Here is a 15,261-nt window from a genome sequence, read left to right as displayed (position 1 = left end):
TCTTTGTCTTGGGATTATTTTACAATTCTTATAAATTAGAGTGTTTTGAAAATTCATTGGGAAGACTTTCACTGTGGAAAGATAATCATTTCATTTTGTATCATTTTTTAATGATGTACTTAAACTTTCTAGCATCATGAAATGATCTGTTCACATATCAGTTGCTACTCTTTTACTCTATCTTTACAGATATGAAGATACTATTGAAACGATCATAAATGTGTGAAAGAGACTAAAATGATTCTTTTTAAAACCACTTTCATTAAAATGTTCTAATGAAATACATCCTTCTCACTTAATAACTTTAATATAAAACTAAAATAAGTTATATTTGTTTAATATTGTCACCAATACTAATTACATTTTTTGCCTATGTTATTTCATTAGAAGAGGTGACCAAATTAACAGTGGAAAACAAACAGTTGGCAGTATTTGAAATATGATGTCTCTCTTCTTTCTCATTTGGGAGAATACTTATGATTTAGAATTTTCTTAATGTCTTATGCACATAAATAATTATCCTAATAATATTGTATTTTAAATTAATAGACTTTAAAGTAGATAGTAATCTTTACCATTAAAGCAGATACAAAATATTTATTTCATGGGTATGTATGTATGTATGTAGTTAGACTAATTGATTTAGAATGACACAAGTATATAAAAACATGGAAATATTTTGCAGCTCATGTTTTAAATAATGCAAATGTAAAAAATTATGACCTTCTTGCTAATGTACCATAGTTATTCTAGTTCAGCTTCCAATTTTAAAATAGCATGAAGTGATTAATATTCATCAAAAGGAAGTGGGAAGAGAAGCATCATTTTATTTTCAATTAATAGAAAACATGACATTGTCTATTTTTAGTTTCCTAGCTATTTATCCATTCCCTATGGAAGTGAATGGGTTTCTACACTCCTTGTCTGCATTTTTGCTAACAGTGCTTGCCTGTGCTGCCAAGCTCACCACGCAGTTTCTATCTGGCATTGAAGCACTATCTTTTTTAGCCATGCAAGTCTGTGTTTTGTGATAAAGTACAGTTATGGGCAGCCTTGTTGACTCGACTCTGTTTCAGAAAGAACTCTTCCTCACTACAGTATTCCATTTGAAAACTCTCTTCTGATGCTTGACTTTTTTCTGAAATTGTACTTGCAATCCTAATGGTTCTCTCTTTAATATTTGAACTCATTTTACTTGTTTAATGTGAACTAGATATTTAATTCTAAATTGAACAGCAAGGAAATTTCTGACTGCTATAGAAAGTAAATTTTATAAGAGATCAGCTACAATTTATATCCTTGATTTAACCTGGCATATATCACTGAAAAGTGGGATTAAGAGTCTAGGCCTCTATGGAGGTAATCTAATTTGTGATATGTTGGTCTATTCATTTCAAATTCTACAAGATCTACAGTGATTATTTCAGTTTCTGTGATGGCATAGTCACTGTATCAATTGCCACTTATTTCAGCATGAAAAATGAATGCATTAGGTGTACTATCAACCATTTACTTAATGTGCATCTAGGCATCACCGTAGAACATCAATTTCTGGTGTTTTACAGGCACATGACACTGTCTGCTTCAAAAACATAGAAATGAAGGATATATAGTAACTTGGTATATCTACTTATGATCTTACCTAATAAAAATTTTAAACTTTTCTTTTTAACCTGCATTGATAAATTGCATATTTTAGCTTTCTTTTTTAGGTATCACACATGCATGACAGAGAAAACTCACAACACTAACAGGAAAATCTCTCCTAAAACTGTTCAAAGAATTTTCATAAAAACAAACTTGTAAATTGGTAAATTAAATTCTCTTAATTCTCTAATACTATTAACAGAAAATCATTTTAGACATTTTAGCTAAAAATATCAAATATACCATGTTCCCCTAAATATCATAAGCCCTTTAATTAAAAAGAAAGGCAAGGGTAGTATAAACTTAGTAATGAAATATGAGTGATTTAAACTTAGCTTCCTTCATTATATCTTAACTTAATTATCTTTTAACTTACTAAGGGGCATGCTGAGGTTACTTGGTAGAAAATTAAAAACGATTGTACTTTGCTATCCTAGGTTTGCTGTAATTATTGGTGTGTTTGTTGATTATTCATAAATTTGAAATAACTTTATGAGAACCATATATATATATGCCCTGAATTCCTCCCAGGACACTGATTAGACAAGTGGAAACATTTTTAAAGGTGTCTGACTTGGTAGGTAGAATTTTCTACCCTTTATTATCTAATTGAAATCTGTTTCTTCCCATGATCTTCTCTGACTACAATTCTAAAGATCTCTAGCACTGCCACAATTCTGAATTTGTTTTAATGTCATCCATTGGGTTTTAGAACTCTTCACCTATCTTTGTTTTCTGTAGCTGGAACTCTGATGTCAGGCTAATGACATGTTAGAAACAGAAGGAATTTTCTGAGTAGCAGAAAATAAAAGCAGTTATTTATTTCTTTTCCCCTTTATTACAGATTATTTCTTTTCAGCTCTTTGTATTTATTAAGTTGGCTTTTTATTCCTCATCTTATTGGGTAATAGCAAATTTAACATTCCTATTTATGTAGGAAAGGGCAAATGTCAGCTAATCTGATACTTTAGGCACTATGTGTCTCATTTTATCTGGGACCCTAAAGTTATAAAGTAGACTAGTGGAGAGAACTTGGGTTTTAGTGTTAGACATGGTACTAATCTGACTTCATCAATCTTCACCTGTATGATGTTGAAGATGTTACTTAACTTTTAATGGCAGTTTCCATATTTTCGTATCTGGGGTAACTAAACAAACTACATTGATTTATTGTGAAGGTAAAATCACATCTCTAAAGTGTATTTTAACATGCCTGACCCATAGATAATACTTATTAAATTATAGCTGCAATTGGTTAATCTATGAAAATAATCTTATATATGCTAGGGTGAAGTGGTTCATTATCACTATTAAATGTAGCTTCTAAAATAGATTTTACTTTTAAGCTCACTAGGGCAAATAATTTAAAATCTGCCATATTTTATACAGATGTCAAGATCTATGAAGGGACTGAGGTCTGAGATTTTGCCCTATGTGTAAGTTAATAAGATACCTTTCCAAGTTCATGTACATCACCAAAGACACAAGACTCCTGCATGAGATAAAAGAACAATACCAACAGCAGTGGTCAGCATTATATTGCTTACACTAGTTCTCCAAGCCCTAATTCCCACATATCACATGGTGACATGACAAGGCCTGGGTGATGCCTATACACACAGTGGGTTGTGTTAGGGGAAAAAACTGTATTTAAAAGCCTTATTTTTTAATAAGGAGATGATGAACAAACCCATCCAAACTTTGCCCTGGGAAGAGACATTGTTATTATTAATGTGAACAGCAAAATAATATGCCTTCTGTTCTGGAAGACACTTTCTAACTTGCAAGGGCATTTGCTCTATAAGCAATCTTGAAAGATGATATGAAAGTAAAAAACCGTCAATGCCTCTTCTCAGAAGACAGAGAGAAGTGAGGAACTCATGGAGAATTGTATCCCTACAGTACGATAATGGAAACTGGGCCTTCTAGGATAAAATTCAAGAGAAAATTTCATAAACACAATTCTTTAAAAAAAAATATTTATTTGAGAGAGAGCACACATGACTGGAGGGAGGGGCAGAGGGAGAGGGACAAGCAGACTGCACTGCACAATGAGCGCAGAGCCCCATATGGGGCTTGATCCCGTAATGCTGAGATGCTGACCTGAGCCAAAATCAAGAGTCAGACACTAAACCAACTGAGCCCCCATGAACACAATTCTTATTTACAGTCATTCAAAGTGCTGAATTTTACCACAACAATTTGTTGATAGGCATGGTTAAAGAAATCAATTACTTCTAAATGACTTCAGTGTTTCAGAGAGAGGACAGTAGAAATTGGGATATTTATCATGTTTTTGAATATAATTTAAAGCATGTATTTCATTGCGAGGTCTCAATTAGTATTGGTTTGAGATATGGTAGTAGTTGAGGACTGGTGGACCAGGCAAGACTAAGGTTTTGAGAAAAAGGTTCCAAAGTGAGTGTTTATGTATTGAAGGTTAGCAGATTGATGTTCATATTAATGAGTTTTTCAAAAATCCTTGGAAAGAAAAATAATGTTACTTGCATCTTTTTTCTTTCTAGGTAGGGTTTTCTGGAACAGCAAAAATAAGTATAAGATTAGTGAAATCATGATAATATAGAGATTAAGCTCTGTGGGTTCTTAAACCTGTCATTATATGAACATATATGAATCTGAACTTGTGACAGAGAGAGGTCTACTCATTTGTAGTAGATTAGTTTGACATCTTGAAGACAAAGTTGGGAAAAAGGGTAAAACACAGAGAAGAGAGTTGAGGAAAATTGGAGGGGGAGATGAACCATGAGAAACTATGGACTCTGAAAAACAATCTGAGGGTTTTGAAGGGGTGGGAGGTGGGAAGTTGGGTGAGCGTGGTGGTGGGTATTATGGAGGGCATGTATTGCATGGAACATTGGGTGTGGTGCATAAACAATGAATTCTGGTACACTGAAAATAAATTTAAAAAATAAAAAATTAAAAAAAAAACACAGAATATTCCAAATGGAGAAATTAGAAAAAAATTGACATGGTGTGGGAGAATGACCAGTTTAAGATTTAAAAACATGTAGAGAAAAACAAATGTAAGAAATGTTAAACACAGAAGAATTCTGGCAGAACATTAGGATCTGCTTGAGTTACTTTAATATAAAAAAGGAATCTTCCTCGCATTTACAACAATAGGGAAAAACTATTCCAATCATAATAACTTGATCTAAATACATACTCATGTTTCATATTATTATGGAAAATACTTAATTGAGCAGTATTTTTAAGAAGATGATTACAATGAGTCATAACTTGTAGCCAACTGAGAGTTTTTCCAGATATTATTTGTTCTTTCCTTATTTTCCCTTTTTGTATAGATCTGATTTTTTTCAAAGCCATAAGTTACATAAATCCCTGTAGGCAAGGGGTAATTTATAAGCAAAGATGGTCATCAAGATTAGGATGGAGTTCAAAAGAAGCAATAAGAGAGAAACCCCTTGAGAAAACAAGTCATTTTATGATCAATAAGAATTCCCCAAGCCTATCATTCTCAAAGTCGACTGTCCAGAAAATAAAGCCTTTTCTTAAAAGTAAACTTGTGGATTTGAAAAAATACTTTTTGTTGCATATGACAAAATTAGAGCTTTATGACTGATGATGGGCTTCTGTTTTCCAGGATAATTATTAAAATAAGAGAAAACAAGGAACTAATACTAGCTTTAAATTTAAAACATTTAGTTTTTCCTAAACAGAATTGACATGTGTTCATATAGTTTGGTGGGCTGTTTTGTTGTTGTTGTTGTTGTTGTTTTGTTTTGTTTTTTACATTCTGGTTCTTATCTCAGTTTCCCTATTGAAGGATTTGCTCTGGTGCATTAATAAGAAACCCGTTATTAAAACTCATCAAAGCTGTATCTTCTAAATTCACCTGTATCCATTATAAAGAAGACATTTAATCTTTATCATTCTGACATTTTTGTCTGTTAGGTGTATTTCTGAATTTGATATGGTAAAACATAATACAATAACATCTAGCAAAGGAGCACACAAGAGAAGAGAACAAACCTGAATGACTTGTTCAGAGGAAGCTGAGATTTGTTGGAAAACTGGCATATGATCTCCTAAAGCAGCAGATAGAGAGCTGGTGATAACAGCAATTAAGGAACAACCATTTAAATATCATGACAGCTGAATTTAGTTGTCACAGAAAATTTTAGCAGACTTTATAGTGGATGACTGCACAGATCAATGTAAAAACTTTAAACATCATAATGGGAGTAACAAGGTGAACACTTCCTGGGTAGGGACATAGTCCCTCCTGTTTGTTTGTTTGTTTTCCATGAAAAATGTCTGATAAATTAATACCATTTGCCTCTAAGGGAAGACACAGACAGGATGACACATTAAATGTTCTCTTAGCTCAAGGTCTACCCTGAAAATAGAACCTGAGTCAAGGCTTGTGTGAGGCTAGTTTGTTTTAGAATGTGGTCCCAGGTAGGAGGTGGAATGCAAGACAATGGGAGTGAATGAAATGAGAAAGGAGGAACAGCTACTGCAATTATGTCTCTGGGCAATTGTTACCCATTCCCACTGGGGACCTTCTGAAGACTTTATAAAATGGACCACAGAATTATCCACCCAAAGACAAAACAGGGAAATATATGTCCAATACTTTTTCTCTGTATTGGTCTAGGATGGCCCCGTGGATTTTAATTTCTTATACTTCCAGATCACAAGGTGGTCTGACTCAATGATATTCCACATATGGGTATCACAGAAACTCCAGGGCAAGACTTACAGTGCAAGATTTTCACCTTGAGGCAATGCTCTGTGAGGTTGAACCTGCAAAGGCTCTCTAAAGCTTGTGTGAATCTGGCTTCTGTGACCAGAGGATTTTCAAATAGTACATGTAGTGTCCAATGTAAAGGATAGACATAATAATAATAATAGATTGAGTCTAGGCTGGGGTTGGTCTGATGAAGCATCATTTGGGAGGAGATTTAATGATTTTAATGATCCAAAAGGCAGTCCATACTAGTGTATTTGATTCCCAGAACTATTCTCTTTTTATTACTCTTTTTCTTTATGTGATGAAATTATTTTCAGAAATAATTATGAAATTAAATAAAGTAATAATAATGGTCAAATAACACATACAGTGAATTTTTTCCTCTGTTAAATTCTGTACCTATAATAATAGCAGTAAAATAGTATAAATATTAATAATAGGGAATTCTAGGGTGACTCAGTCAGTTAAGCACCTGCCTTTGGATCAGGTCATGATCCCAGGGTCTTGGGGATCAAGTCCAGCATTAGGCTTCTTGCTCAGGAGGGAGTCTGCTTCTCCCTCTGCCTGCTGCTCCCCTGCTTATGCTCGCTCTCTCTCTGACAAATAAATAAAATATTTAAAAATATATATGTTGAATGTCATTATATAAAAAAGGAAATAATGATTTAATCACTTGAATTAAAAAAATCTGTTTTGATAAAATATTAAAAGTCCACAATTTTATATCTACAAATTGGTCTATCACAGAAGTGAATGATAACATTACATTTTAGTTTTGAGCCATAAATTCTGCAAACTTGTCAAAAGCTTTGTCAAAATCTTCATAGATTAATGTTTAATAAATAGCATAGGTAAATTATTCCATTTTTCATTAATGATTGATAAAATATTTTTATTTTTTTATTTTCAAAAGGTTTCCACTCAATGTGACAATTATGCAAAAGAAATTCTTAAATATAATAATTAGTTTGTTATAAGTTGAGAGTAATTCCTTCAATGCCAATGCAATGTCCTTTATTTACTGATGATATATAGATTTTGTGATCAGGGAAAGAGTATTTTCTTTGGATGAAAACATAAATAAGTCTAAATAGGATGTAAAAATTATTTTTTATCTATCTCCATCTATACATATACTTACCTGTGTGCATATGTATGTGTATATATGTATATATGTGTTTTCATATCTATTATAAAACTCTTCCATTTTGTAAGAAGATAGATATTGTTCAAATGTCTTAACATCAAGGATTTTAGGATATTCTTTCCAACAAGTTTTAAAGTGATTTATTAAGCTGGACATGCCAACTTTTGTCTCATTATCGATCAGCTAATAAAATAAATAATTTTTCTGGGTGTCCCAGTTGGTTAAGCATCTGACTCTTGATTTTGGCTCAGGTCATGATCCTCAGGGTGGTGAGATCAAGCCCCACATTGGGCTCCCTGTTCAGCAGGGAGTCTGCTTGAGATTCTTTCTCTGTCCATATGCCCCACTCATGTTCTCTCTCTCTCAAATAAATGAATACATCTAAAAAAAAATAAATGATTTTTTAGTTTCTAGACAACTTACATAAACTCTCAACAATTTTCCACCATATAGGAAGTATATAAAGACTATAAAACTATCAAATTAAAAAAAATCAAATTGACATGAGTTGACTTCCTTCCTTTGTACTTTTCTCATTCTCAACTGCATAACAATATTTACTATAATATCATCCATTTATTTTAACTAGTTTAACTCTCAGTCACCTGGAACAAATCTTGACCAAGAAGTGACATTATAAATCATAATATATTAAAATTTCATTTATCATATCTTCTTCATCAAAGTTTTAGTCTTGATCTTTGCAAGCATCTCTTTATCATCGTTATCATTAGTGTTGACTCTTGATATAATACCTTCTCTTCAAGATTATCAATATTTAATGTCTTCCTTTACCTGGATAATTAAAATACTATTTTGTTTTTTTTATGGGTTCTTTAGATGTACAAGCCTGAATTTCCTACAAATTTTCAGAACTATGTGCAATATTTCACATATTATTCTTTTTACACTAGATTCAGACAATGATTCAATTACTCCCACTGCTGACTTTTTTTCCTTGTGCTCCACTACAATGGTATCATTTCATGTTGGTAAGGTACTTCACTTCAAAATTCTTTACAGAACTTAGAATAGTTATAGACCAATTACAGGTTTCACAGTAATGTAGCAGATGACTTGAGGCTTTTCCAAATTTCTGGAGGGAGAAAGCCAAAATCCAAAAACCATGTAGTTGAAAGTTTTATACTAAGTTAACATCATAAACTTTGTTACAGTTTGACTTAATAATTTGTTCAAATTACTTTTTATAACTTAATAAGTGCATTTTCTTAAAATAAAAGCATAAAATGTTTAAATTGAGTAACAATGGAATTGCTCCACTGGTGTGACATTTTATTTATGACTTATTTTTGTAGTAAAATCAATTTTTATAATATTAATAAAAATCAATAAATTATATGTGACCTAATTTGAACTTATGGAACAAAAATTATGCACTTTGGAATCCATTTGTTATTTCATTCTATTGAGGTTTAAGATAAACACAAAACTTATAGCAGTCACATAGAATGACAAAATAGGCAAAATTGAGTTCTATTTCTTCATCTATACATTCATTGTGCTGTCACTGTTTATGCTATATCTACCTTTGAAAAACAGTAATATGTAGTACTACATTGATTCTCAGAGACACACACTAAATCTGATGATATTTAGAGATCAATATATTTAGAAAAGAATGACTATATCTGAGTCTACTTTTGTGAGGGGCTTACTGTATAACTGAGAGTTCTCTGAACTAACTTCCATATAGTATATAATTTATTTAATAAAGGACACATAATAAAATAGGACCATATATATATATATATATATATATATATATATATATATATAACTTGATGTAACCATAAAATATTTTGAACTTTAACAAATGATTCTCTAATGGAAGAGTGTTTTACTACTGATATTGTCTAAAGTTACTGGATCATGGTGGTAATATAAATTTAGAACAATATTTTATTTTATTATTTTGTAAAATATGTAAAGTCATGTACCCCCCTTATTGTCTGCTCTCAGGCAGAATGCTGCATCTTCGTTGTCCATCATGGAAAAGTGACACTGGTTAGGGTTTTCTTTAATAATCAGTGCTTTGACAAACCTAGTATACATTGACTTCTTATTTCTCATTATAGAAAGCATATAAGACTGACTTTAGAGAGTTAGAAAAACCAAGTGTGTGAGTCAGAAAGTATGAAAGAAAAAAAAATAGTATCCAGATTTGCTTACCAATTTAAGGAGCAACTTAGGTAGACTAATTTAGGAAGCATGTTTGGGTATCCTGAAATTAGCCCATCTTTTCTTGTAGGATCCGGAAGAAGCAAAGGAAGAAATAAAATACTGAGAGGATGTTACTTGATTGCTATAAGAAGATATAGAACAAATATATTTATCCTATCCCTAGAAATTTCAAAATTTATGGAATGACAATGCTTTGAGATCATATGGCAGAGATAGTGGTCACAAGTATAGCTTGAGGTAGAAATTTTTTGGCCTGAGAAACAGAAGAAAGTTGACTTCCTTCCTTCCTTTCTTCCTTCCTTTCTCTCTCTCTCTTTGTCTGTCTCTCTCTTTTTTTCAAGAAAGTTGGTTTCTTAAGCCTAAGCAATTCCATGATAAGACATAATGGTGGCAATCCTCATTTTGCCTACATTTGATTAGGAAATTTGGTTCTTTTTTTTTTTTTAATTTTTTATTTTTTATAAACATATATTTTTTATAAACATATATTTTTATCCCCAGGTCTGTGAATCACCAGGTTTACACACTTCACAGCACTCACAAAATCACATACCCTCCCCAATGTCCATAATCCCACCCCCTTCTCCCCAACCCCCTCCCCCCGGCAACCCTCAGTTTGTTTTGTGAGATTAAGAGTCACTTATGGTTTGTCTCCCTCCCAATCCCATCTTGTTTCATTTATTCTTCTACCCATTTAAGCCTCCATGTTGCATCACCACTTCCTCATATCAGGGAGATCATATGATAGTTGTCTTTCTCTGCTTGACTTATTTCGCTAAGCATGATACGCTCTAGTTCCATCCACGTTGTTGCAAATGGCAAGATTTCATTTCTTTTGATGGCTGCATAGTATTCCATTGTGTATATATACCACATCTTCTTGATCCATTCATCTGTTGATGGACATCTAGGTTCTTTCCATAGTTTGGCTATTGTGGACATTGCTGCTATAAACATTCGGGTGCATGTGTCCCTTTGGATCACTACATTTGTATCTTTAGGGTAAATACCCAATAGTGCAATTGCTGGGTCATAGGGCAGTTCTATTTTCAACATTTTGAGGAACCTCCATGCTGTTTTCCAGAGTGGCTGCACCAGCTTGCATTCCCACCAACAGTGTAGGAGGGTTCCCCTTTCTCCGCATCCTCGCCAGCATCTGTCATTTCCTGACTTGTTGATTTTAGCCATTCTGACTGGTGTGAGGTGATATCTCATTGTGGTTTTGATTTGTATTTCCCTGATGCCGAGTGATATGGAGCACTTTTTCATGTGTCTGTTCGCCATCTGGATGTCTTCTTTGCAGAAATGTCTGTTCATGTCTTCTGCCCATTTCTTGATTGGATTATTTGTTCTTTGGGTGTTGAGTTTGCTAAGTTCTTTATAGATTCTGGACACTAGTCCTTTATCTGATATGTCGTTTGCAAATATCTTCTCCCATTCTGTCAGTTGTCTTTTGATTTTGTTAACTGTTTCCTTTGCTGTGCAAAAGCTTTTGATCTTGATGAAATCCCAGTAGTTCATTTTTTCCCTTGCTTCCCTTGCCTTTTGCGTTGTTCCTAGGAAGATGTTGCTGCGGCAGAGGTCGAAGAGGTTGCTGCCCGTGTTCTCCTCAAGGATTTTGATGGATTCCTTTCGTACATTGAGGTCCTTCATCCATTTTGAGTCTATTTTTGTGTGTGGTGTAAGGAAATGGTCCAATTTCATTTTTCTGCATGTGGCTGTCCAATTTTCCCAATACCATTTATTGAAGAGACTGTCTTTTTTCCATTGGACATTCTTTCCTGCTTTGTCGAAGATTAGTTGACCATAGAGTTGAGGGTCTATTTCTGGGCTCTCTATTCTGTTCCATTGATCTATGTGTCTGTTTTTGTGCCAGTACCATGCTGTCTTGATGATGACAGCTTTGTAATAGAGCTTGAAGTCCGGAATTGTGATGCCACCAACGTTGGCTTTCTTTTTCAATATCCCTTTGGCTATTCGAGGTCTTTTCTGGTTCCATATAAATTTTAGCATTATTTGTTCCATTTCTTTGAAAAAGATGGATGGTACTTTGATAGGAATTGCATTAAATGTGTAGATTGCTTTAGGTAGCATAGACATTTTCACAATATTTATTCTTCCAATCCAGGAGCATGGAACATTTTTCCATTTCTTTGTGTCTTCCTCAATTTCTTTCATGAGTACTTTATAGTTTTCTGAGTATAGATTCTGTGTCTCTTTGGTTAGGTTTATTCCTAGGTATCTTATGGTTTTGGATGCAATTGTAAATGGGATTGACTCCTTAATATCTCTTTCTTCTGTCTTGCTGTTGGTGTAGAGAAATGCAACTGATTTCTGTGCATTGATTTTATATCCTGACACTTTACTGAATTCCTGTATAAGTTCTAGCAGTTTTGGAGTGGAGTCTTTTGGGTTTTCCACATATAGTATCATATCATCTGCGAAGAGTGATAATTTGACTTCTTCTTTGCCGATTTGGATGCCTTTAATTTCCTTTTGTTGTCTGATTGCTGAGGCTAGGACCTCTAGTACGATGTTGAATAGCAGTGGTGATAATGGACATCCCTGCCGTGTTCCTGACCTTAGCGGAAAAGCTTTCAGTTTTTCTCCATTGAGAATGATATTTGCGGTGGGTTTTTCATAGATGGCTTTGATGATATTGAGGTATGTGCCCTCTATCCCTACACTTTGAAGAGTTTTGATCAGGAAGGGATGTTGTACTTTGTCAAATGCTTTTTCAGCATCTATTGAGAGTATCATATGGTTCTTGTTCTTACTTTTATTGATGTGTTGTATCACATTGACTGATTTGCGGATGTTGAACCAACCTTGCAGCCCTGGAATAAATCCCACTTGGTCGTGGTGAATAATCTTTTTAATGTACTGTTGAATCCTATTGGCTAGTATTTTGTTGAGTATTTTCGCATCTGTGTTCATCAAGGATATTGGTCTATAGCTCTCTTTTTTGGTGGGATCCTTGTCTGGTTTTGGGATCAAGGTGATGCTGGCCTCATAAAATGAGTTTGGAAGTTTTCCTTCCATTTCTATTTTTTGGAACAGTTTCAGGAGAATAGGAATTAGTTCTTCTTTAAATGTTTGGTAGAATTCCCCCGGGAAGCCGTCTGGCCCTGGGCTTTTGTTTGTTTGGAGATTTTTAATGACTGTTTCAATCTCCTTACTGGTTATGGGTCTGTTCAGGCTTTCTATTTCTTCATGGTTCAGTTGTGGTAGTTTATATGTTTCTAGGAATGCATCCATTTCTTCCAGATTGTCAAATTTATTGCCGTAGAGTTGCTCATAGTATGTTCGGTTCTTTCTCTTGTGACTAAAGTAATTCAAATGATGATTACCATGTAGAATGCCTGGGACCTCATAACCATTCAGAAGTGGTAACCATTCATGCTATAATAATAATTATGATTATTAACTTTCAACATATTCTATGTCATATTAAGACATTCATTTGATTTAATCAGCTTAAACTCTGATGCCATTTACATCATAATTATTTTTACAAACAACTTATTCTTAGCAGTATTTCTCATTTTCAGGTCTGTTGATTAATTGAACAGAAATATCTGATCAGATCTTTTTCTATATCACCTTCTTCATTTGCTCATTCTTCATTTGAATGCAGAAAGAAGTATATGATATATGCCTAAGTAGAGCTACCATATTTTTTACTCTGTTCATGCTTTTTTGTTGTTGTTGCTGTTGTTGTTGTTGTTGATTCTTTTCTTAAGTCTTGTACCGCTTCAAAGTCTTCCAGCACTCTATCTGTCCCTGCCATAGAAAATGAAAGTTAAGCTATGAATTTGGGAGTTTGCCATCCTTACCTATGAAAACGATTTCTTAGAGCCATTGCTGGGAAGTAATGCTATGAAAATGGTATGTATAAAAACATATGTTTTTAAATGGTATGTATGAAAAATATGTTTTTATACGTGTTACAAGATTGTAGCTTCAAAATAGATGCTATTTAGAGGTTAAAATATTCAGAGGGTTGTGCTCTCTTCGGCAGCGCATATACAAAATATTCAGAGGGTCAATGAATACCTATTATTTCATAATTATTGATAATATGTATAAGTGAGCCAAATAATTTCTTCACTTACATATTTGACTTATTCTTACTCTTCCATTCCTTTTAGGATTTACTTTTGAATCCTAAGTTAAGGAAAATGTATGGAATTATCCATGATAAACTTCTTCAGTTGTAGCATATGCCTTAATTGTATACACCTAGAAGAGTAGGCTAGCATACAAGAGGAAAGTTAAATTTTTAGATAACTCACAGTTCAGGTTTTCTACACCGTAGACTTCATGAAGTTTGTTTTAGTTCCATACATGGATCATGCTCTTTCTCACTTCCAGACTTCAACCTTTGTGGTCTCTTCAATTCTGTAGACCCTTCTTCTCTACTTTTGATTTTGAAGTACATTAGAAATTTACTTTCTCTTGAATGTCTTCTAGAGCTCTTTGGTTATTATTACCCCTTATTTTATGCTTTTGTTTTACCCTGAACTTTTCTGTTTGTTCAATTGTTTTTTAATTGTCCGGTTCACATCTGAGAACCTAAAGCACTACGAAGTCTGAAGTTGTGCATCTGTTAGTATTTGTTGAACATATATTTAAATGAATGAGTAACTATAGTGCACACATATTGAGTGTGATGACAGTTGTAGGATCATGGGGTTCAGGCAGGTTGCAAAAGAAAACAAAGCTCAAATAACTAATAGTGGCAATGAGTAAAGCCATGATAAGAAACCAGGTTTTCTCGTTTTTAGTCCAATTCCTATTCTACCACAGTATATTGCCCTAATTAATCATGCTCCTCTGATTATATAAGTTATGGTAAAGAAAAAGAAAAAAAAAGTGAGTTTTAATAAGCCATTTGCCTAAAATCTACATTTATTTTTACTGATTTTAGTAATTCAGGTGAATTAAACTTGCTCCAGAATTTGTAATTTATTTTTTCTTCTTTGCATCTCTAAAGAGCAAGGATTCTATCAGTGAATAATGAATCACAACAGCTGGACTTTTATTGCTGAGCAGATATATATAGTGCTATAAATAAATCAATATTTTTATTTGTGTGCTATGGCCACAGTATTTTTTTCTCTGTTAAATTAAGCCTTAATGAAATTTGTAAGCTATCTTGGACTTCAATAAAAAGTTCATCAGCAGACTACAAAGGTATTCCTTTGTGAGGTATCAAAATGGAAAAATAGTGATGGTAGATAGCCTACTTTGTAGAAGGAAAAACACCTAGATTTTAAAGACTCAATTTGATCTCACTCTGATTATGCTTCCAGAAAATTTCTGAGGAGAAGAGTAGAATAATCCATTGTTAAGAGAGACAGTAAGGTTGTAAGAGCAGTAGAGAAATAATGCAACAACCCATCAAAGAGAAAGAAAGGGAAGCATCTTCTCTTAGATTGGGTACACTTATGCTAGCTAATGAGTGCTTCTTTTAAATCTCCAACATCTCTCATAAAAAAGAAATAAAAATACTATAAATCAAAAG

This window comes from Mustela lutreola, chromosome 8, assembly GCF_030435805.1.
Source record: "Mustela lutreola isolate mMusLut2 chromosome 8, mMusLut2.pri, whole genome shotgun sequence".
NCBI lineage: Eukaryota > Metazoa > Chordata > Mammalia > Carnivora > Mustelidae > Mustela > Mustela lutreola.
This window is presented reverse-complemented; position numbering follows the sequence as displayed.